At 35.5% G+C, this 6,717-nt stretch overlaps 1 long non-coding RNA gene across 3 annotated transcripts; it reads left to right on the top strand.

Annotated features, from left to right (window-relative positions):
• Positions 1-1,483: 1,483 nt before the first annotated feature.
• On the top strand, positions 1,484-5,535 carry LOC147299304 (uncharacterized). 3 transcript variants are annotated; one of them, XR_015119849.1, is made up of 5 exons: positions 1,484-1,918; positions 2,038-2,153; positions 2,362-2,453; positions 2,622-2,677; positions 3,314-5,535. It is a non-coding gene; the product is annotated as an uncharacterized LOC147299304 (long non-coding RNA). The 3 variants fall into 3 exon arrangements; XR_015119848.1 differs by having other exon boundaries at positions 2,362-2,677; positions 3,314-3,414; positions 3,554-5,535; XR_015119847.1 differs by having other exon boundaries at positions 2,362-2,677.
• Positions 5,536-6,717: the final 1,182 nt, after the last annotated feature.

The raw sequence follows: 6,717 nt of genomic DNA, 5'->3' as shown, positions 1-6,717 counted from the left end.
CGAGGGAAAAAGAGTAGGGGTGGACATTTAAACCGTGAACCGGGCACACCGAACCAAACTGGGAGTAAAAAAATCGTAAAAACCGTGTTGACCAAAACTGGTCAAAGATTGGACCAAACTGGACCGGATCGGTCTAATACGGTTTCGGTTCCGGTGTTGCTCTTCTTGAAGCTGGGCCGGACCGGACCGTGTAGGACAAAAAACATATATATTTATACATATTTATATTTTTATACCCTTTTTTACACACATTTATACACATTTTATATAATAAAATTAATATTAACTTAGCTATATTTTAGACCTTAAAATATATTTTATATATCCCTATATGGCCTATATAGTATATTATATATATATTGTACTATATAGTATATAGTTTATAATACTATAGTATATCCTAGCTTATCATTTTTTATATATATTATTGTTTACTATAAGACTATACCCTATACCCTAAATGCCCTATGGCCCATATACTCTAAACCCCAATTGAAACCCCAATTGAAACCCTCAAACCCTAATTAGATTAGTCAATTACAAATTACCAATTTAAACCCCAATTGAAACACTAATTATATATTTGATAGTACTATATAGTACATGCTCCTTCTATTGAGGTATACCTCAACTTGTTTATGTTGAGGTATGATCTTATTGGGGCCCACACGAGTCGTTTTGTGTCGATCCGAACCGTTCGCAAGGATCATCTTCATTGATAGATCATCCTTGCAAAAAATTAGCCAAATCGGAAATCATTTGGCTATCTAACTTTGATCAAACAAATGAACGGTTTCATCGAAAATATTTGGTTCGTCTATTTATTTGATCAAAGTTAGATAGGCAAATGATTTCTGATTTGGCTAATTTTTTGCAATGATGATCTATCAATGGAGATGTAAAAATTGAACGATTCGGATCGACACAAAACGACTCGTGTGGGCCCCAATAGAGTATACCTCAACATAAATAAGTTGAGGTATACGTCAATAGAAGGAGGCTGCTATATAGTATATAGTTTATCGAGGAGTGCTCTAGTGCTAACCAGTTAGTATGATAATATAACGCTAACTATCATTTTGAGCCCACTACACAATGTAATTTCATGATCTAAACCGTTTATTTTTTAGGCTCTCATTTAAAGATCATCCTTAAAAAAAAATAACAAAATCGAAAATCGTTTAGCCAACTATTTGTAAGCTAATTGTGCTCATGTAAATAGACGAACACAAGTTTTTCAATAAAACATGAAATGATTGTAATGATAGTCGAATGGCTAAATGATTTCTGATTTGGTTGATTTTTTGCAAGGTTAATCTTTGAATAGAGACCTAAAATATGAACGGTTTGGATTATGAGATTACATTGTGTAGTAGGCCCAAAATGGTGGTTAATATTATATTATTTTACTAACTAGTTAGTTTTAGAGCATTTTTGATAGTTTATCTATATATATAAAGCAAAGGTTTCCTTTAGGTGAAATTTTCATATATTCCACAAATACCCATGGTTGAAACAGTTTGCTAAAACATACAATTTTTATTTGAGGGGGATAAATAAGTAAATCAACCACTATTCTAAGTAAACGAATTAAGAAAATAAAAAACCAGTCATGACCAATTGACCACGTTCGCACGTTCTCTTCTTCTGCAGCACATCATTCCTTCCCCACTATTTCCTTTAGTAGTTTTGTTGGGTTCAGTTTCCCTCTCTTTCTCCCGTGGAAAGCTCATTCTGTAGACAAAGGTCTGTTCCTTTCTTTGACTTTTCTTGGAAATCAGAAGGAGGGAGTGATATGTGTAAGAGGGATTGGGGGAGGGGGAGACTGCTGAGAAGAGAAGCAGATGAGCATCCGTTCTCCAAAATCCCAACTGCCCAAAACCCACAAAACCTCGAACCTTCTCAACCCACCCAAATGGTGAGCGTCTCCGTTTACCCTTTGCTCTCTCTCTCTCTCTCTCTTTCTCTTTTGATTTATTTTGGGTTGGACCCAAAATGGGTTAAGGCTGTGTTGTTGATTTTTTTTCGTTGGAAAAGAATGTTGGAGAATCGAAACTAGCAAAAGGGTTGAAAGAAGACTCATTGCTTTTGATGAGAGGGTTTCACTCCAAATTCATTGTCGGCCTAAGTTTACTACCTCCATCAATACCCAGGTTTGCTGCCTAAAGCTATTTTATTAGGAATCATTTTCAGGATATATTTGGCTTTTGCATATATTAACAAACAGAATTCATTGTTGGGTCAATGATATTTTCTGCATTTCCTTCTCTTTTCTCGATCTATCTGTTAAAGTTTTGTTAAGGTAATGACAATTTTAGTATGAAAGTCAAATCTTTAATCTATGTAGTGTGCATTGTGCAGCCTAACACCTCTTCCCAACAGCTTGACCTATGCACCAATGGGAAAGGGAACTCTGGACAGAGGGGCAACAAGCCCCACACACACTATGTTAGGTGTGGCGCTAGGTTTTGTGAATCTAGGATTAATGATTATTAATGTTGTATTTAGCATTTTACTTCTAGGATTTTGATAATGATATTCCCCCAAAAACCTTTCATTTACTATTTTTGTTCCTTTGTTTGATTTTATGGTTTTTATTATTTTTCACTATGCAAAAATAGACAACTGGAGTGGGCCAGAGATGCAAAAAGAAGACCAATAAAACTGGAAGGATGAGGTACTAAATATTAATCAACTCATTTTTCTCCTCTTTGATTTTTGTTGTTTTTTTATTTTTTTGGGTTGAAGATCATGGTTAATGCATTTCTAACATTCTATAGACAGATTACAATCCAATTGAATTGTGCTCCTGCAGAACTTATCTTCACATTTAGCCAAAATAGTATCTTAACATCTAGCCAAAATGTCTACAAGCATTAAATCCAAAATGGAATACTTCTGCACAAGAAATGGAACTTCTTTAGAAATTTAGAACATAACTCTTGCAATGACACAAGAATAAGAAGGAAAACCCTTAAAAAAATGTGCAGTAGTTGTCCATTTTTGTAGCACCATGTTCTTCGTGTATTTGTCCATTCCTTTCAAAGCTTGGATTCTCTAAATACAGTTTGCATATTTTTTATAGTTTGGGGTAATCATAAGTTCCAGTCATAATTTTGGGAACGGATACGGTGTTAGTGCCTACTTCCATGTGCATCATATGCAACAAGTTGCATTGACACAAGAATAAGAAGGAAAACCCTTAAAAAAATGTGCAGTAGTTGTCCATTTCTGTAGCACCAAGTTCTTCGTGTATTTGTCCATTCCTTTCAAAGCTTGGATTCTCTAATTGCAGTTTGCATATTTTTTATAGTTTGGCGCAATCACAAGTTCCAGTCATAATTTTGGGAATGTATACGGTGTTAGTGCCTACTTCCATGTGCATCATATGCAACAAGATATCTGCAGTTGTTGGTGTGTGAGCATTTTACTATTGGAGCCACACTCACTATTTTTTTAAGTTACACTATGGATCTGTCAACCTTGATATACCAGAGGTAATGGTAATTTTCTTCTTTTTATTGTATTTGACGGATTATTTTGTGCTCTGCAGTTTTGCTGCAGGGTTTTCTGCAGAATACCTGCGGGGTTTAGCATTCCTTTTAATCATGCTGCAATATGCTGTAAGAATCTTTTTTCACCCTTTTGTTTTCTTTATTGTTTTCCTGATTACTAACCAGGACTTTCACGACCGTTAAGTCTGTAGGTAATCAAAATTTAATTTAGTATTTTTTCCCTGCAATTGGATATAGTGAAACAGAGAGTGTGTAAGGGGTTGCTGTAATTGTGTGTAGTCCTTTATTTTGTTTACCTTCAAAACATAGTAAACAATGATGTTGATCATCTCTAACTCTCTCTAACGAAAGAAAACTATTTATCGTTATAACAAAAAAAAATATGAAACTTTAAGATGTGAAGATTAAATAGTACAAATAACAAACCTTTAAGATGTGAAGATTAATTCAAAAACCATTCCTCACCTCTTTGAATAGCTAAATTGATCATTTTGGAGAATTAATATCCTGTATTATTTAGAGGAAATAACCAGTTTTTTGTGCATTTTCCTTTCTACTGCATATGATCTTTTATACTATATCCAGATAGAAGATTGAGGCATTGATCTTTCTGTTCCCTTTCTACTGCATATGGTCTTTTGTACTATATCCAGAAAGAAGATTGAGGCATTGATCTTTCTGTTCCTCTCTATATTAGCATTGATGCTACTATGCTTAAAACTCAAATAACATTTGTTAAAAGAAAGAAATGGGAGATGGAGATGGTAAATTCTAGAATATATATTAGACTTTAAATCCCAACATTAGAACATCAGATTACTGCATGCCTGCATAAGAAGTTCCCTAGAACACTTTTTCCTATTTTAACATTGCATGTGAATGTGTTATGTATATGCCTTGAGTTCGCAGACACACTTCTTAACATTGGCTTACTAAGATTCTTTTGGGATTCTTTTGTGCTCAAATAAAGAATTTACTTTGATGACCCTGATTGATTTTAGAAGTTGACACTGTTTGGATGAAGCCTTTCAGTGCAAAGGGAATGAGCTTCCTCTTTTATTTATACCAAGCAGAGATGGCACTTGCAACTTTCTCAGGTACCACTGTATTTGTTATTTTGACACTTTGCTGATGAAGTTTAAGAAGGTACAAAAGATGAAGGAGTTGAGACCCACTATGACGTCGTTCAATCATTGAATGATAAGAAATAGGTGTTCCCTAAAAAGAAAATGCCAGCCCGCCCCTCTTTATATCCTATGGTCCAAAGATCGATTAAATGAGATGAAGAAGAAGAATCCTGAGGCAGAGTTTAAAGAAATCTTAAAAATTTAGGGGGCAAAGTGGAAGAACATCAGGAAGAGAAAAAGCCTTATGAAGAAAGGTACCAGGCTAAAGAAAGAATCTTATTTGAAAGTGACTTCAAAAGAGAAGTGTGAGAGTGAGTCAATGCAGTTCTGGGAAGAAGAGCACAAGTAGAAGACACCTATAGAGTTGCTTGAAGAATACCTGCAGCTCAAGTAGGAAACAGAAAAAGTGAGCTAGAAAATCAAGAAAGAAAAGGATCAATTGAAACCAGAGCAGCCAATATCAGCATTTTTCCTGTGCACAGGAAAAAAGGGGAGCAGCTATGCTTGTAGATTACAAAACTTTCTTACAAAACTTTTTTATCATTAAAGCATTTACTCATCTTGACTGCACTTTGTTAAATAGTTTTTTTTTTCTTACCTATGAAATGTTTTTCATTAACTGTGGCATATTTTTTGTTGTTACTACACTCTTTAAATTGAATATGTGGATGATAGCTTTGTGGGTACATGTTGGCTGCTGTCCATCTGTTGTCAAATTAAAACTAAATAGAAAGAAAAATTTGCATGTTTGATTGCACACACACGCACACACACAAATGCATTTGTTTTCAATTATCATCTTTTTTTTTTTTACTTTGCACATCGTTGTCGTTATTCCAGCGTGTGTACTTTGCCAAGTTTCTACTACTCTATTTGCCTTTGCTTAAACTCTTCTCCATGCTACTTTGTAAATAGTTTTTCTCTTAGTTGTCTGTTTTATAATTTTTATCTATCTAAGTTAAAACAGATGGGAAAACTGACCCAATTCTACATTATGTAGAATTGACACTACTATCAAATTTTGATTTTTTATTTTGAGGTCAAAAATCAAATTGTCTCCATTATTTTCAAAATAATTCTTTTTACAAGTGAACTACAAATTAAAAAAAATGTATCTAACAGCTTCAATTAGAAAATTTAAATAATATATAAAAATACATCTTCTCTTTTTCTTCTTTTTACCAAGAAAAACGAGACTCTTTAAAATCCTTTTCCTTATAAGTTTTTTCATGAAAAGGCATTCTCATTTTAAAAGTAACGTATGTTTTTTTAAGAGAGTTACTATTTGCACATTTTTTTTTTCCTTTTTGCACACCCTTTTCTCCTACACACCTCCTACCATCTTCTAAAATTTAAAATTTCTCTTTTACACACTCCTCTTATTACCAAAATACTCCAACCTCATTAATCTCACCAAATTTCTCACTACACACCCACCCAATCCAAACACTACACACCCCACCTCAAATGTGAATTTTTAAATTAAAAAAAAAAACAAAGAACAAAAAAAAAATGCTAAAACCAGCCACCCTCAAGCCTTTGCCATCCCAGCCCCTCCCCCTCCCTCACCGACCGCCTCCCTCCCACTCTCCTTCCCTCACTCGACCACCTCATTCTCTCTCTCTCTCCTCCTCGCAGCACCGACCCTTCTCTTTCTCTCTCCTCCTCGCAGCACCACCTCCTCCCCGCAACACCAACTTAAAAAAAAAAAAAAAATTGCAGGTTCGGCAGACCAGTGTCGAACCTAGCTGTTTCGTTCGGCAGGTACCCGCTGAACAATCCTCTTCTATTCGGTGAATATCTGCTGAACGAAACAGCCAAGTTCGGCACTGGTACGCCGAACCTGTAACTTAAAAAAAAAAAAAATTGGTGCTGCAGGGAGAAGAGAGAGAGAAAGAGATAAGATGGTGGTGCTGCAGGGAGGAGAGAGAGAGAGATAGAGAGAGAGAGAGATGAGGGTCGGTGCTGAGTTGGGAGGGTGGTGCTGCGGCCTGTAGGGAGGTCGGCAAGCTGGGAGGATGTTGCTGCGGGGAGGGTGGTACTACGAAGAGCTTGGCGAGCTGAGAGGGTGGTGT

Source organism: Dryas octopetala, chromosome 1 (genome assembly GCF_963921425.1).
Source record: "Dryas octopetala chromosome 1, drDryOcto1.1, whole genome shotgun sequence".
In the NCBI taxonomy this organism is placed as follows: Eukaryota; Viridiplantae; Streptophyta; class Magnoliopsida; order Rosales; family Rosaceae; genus Dryas; species Dryas octopetala.
Note: the sequence above shows the minus strand (reverse complement) of the source record. Positions and strands in the feature narration are given on the sequence as shown.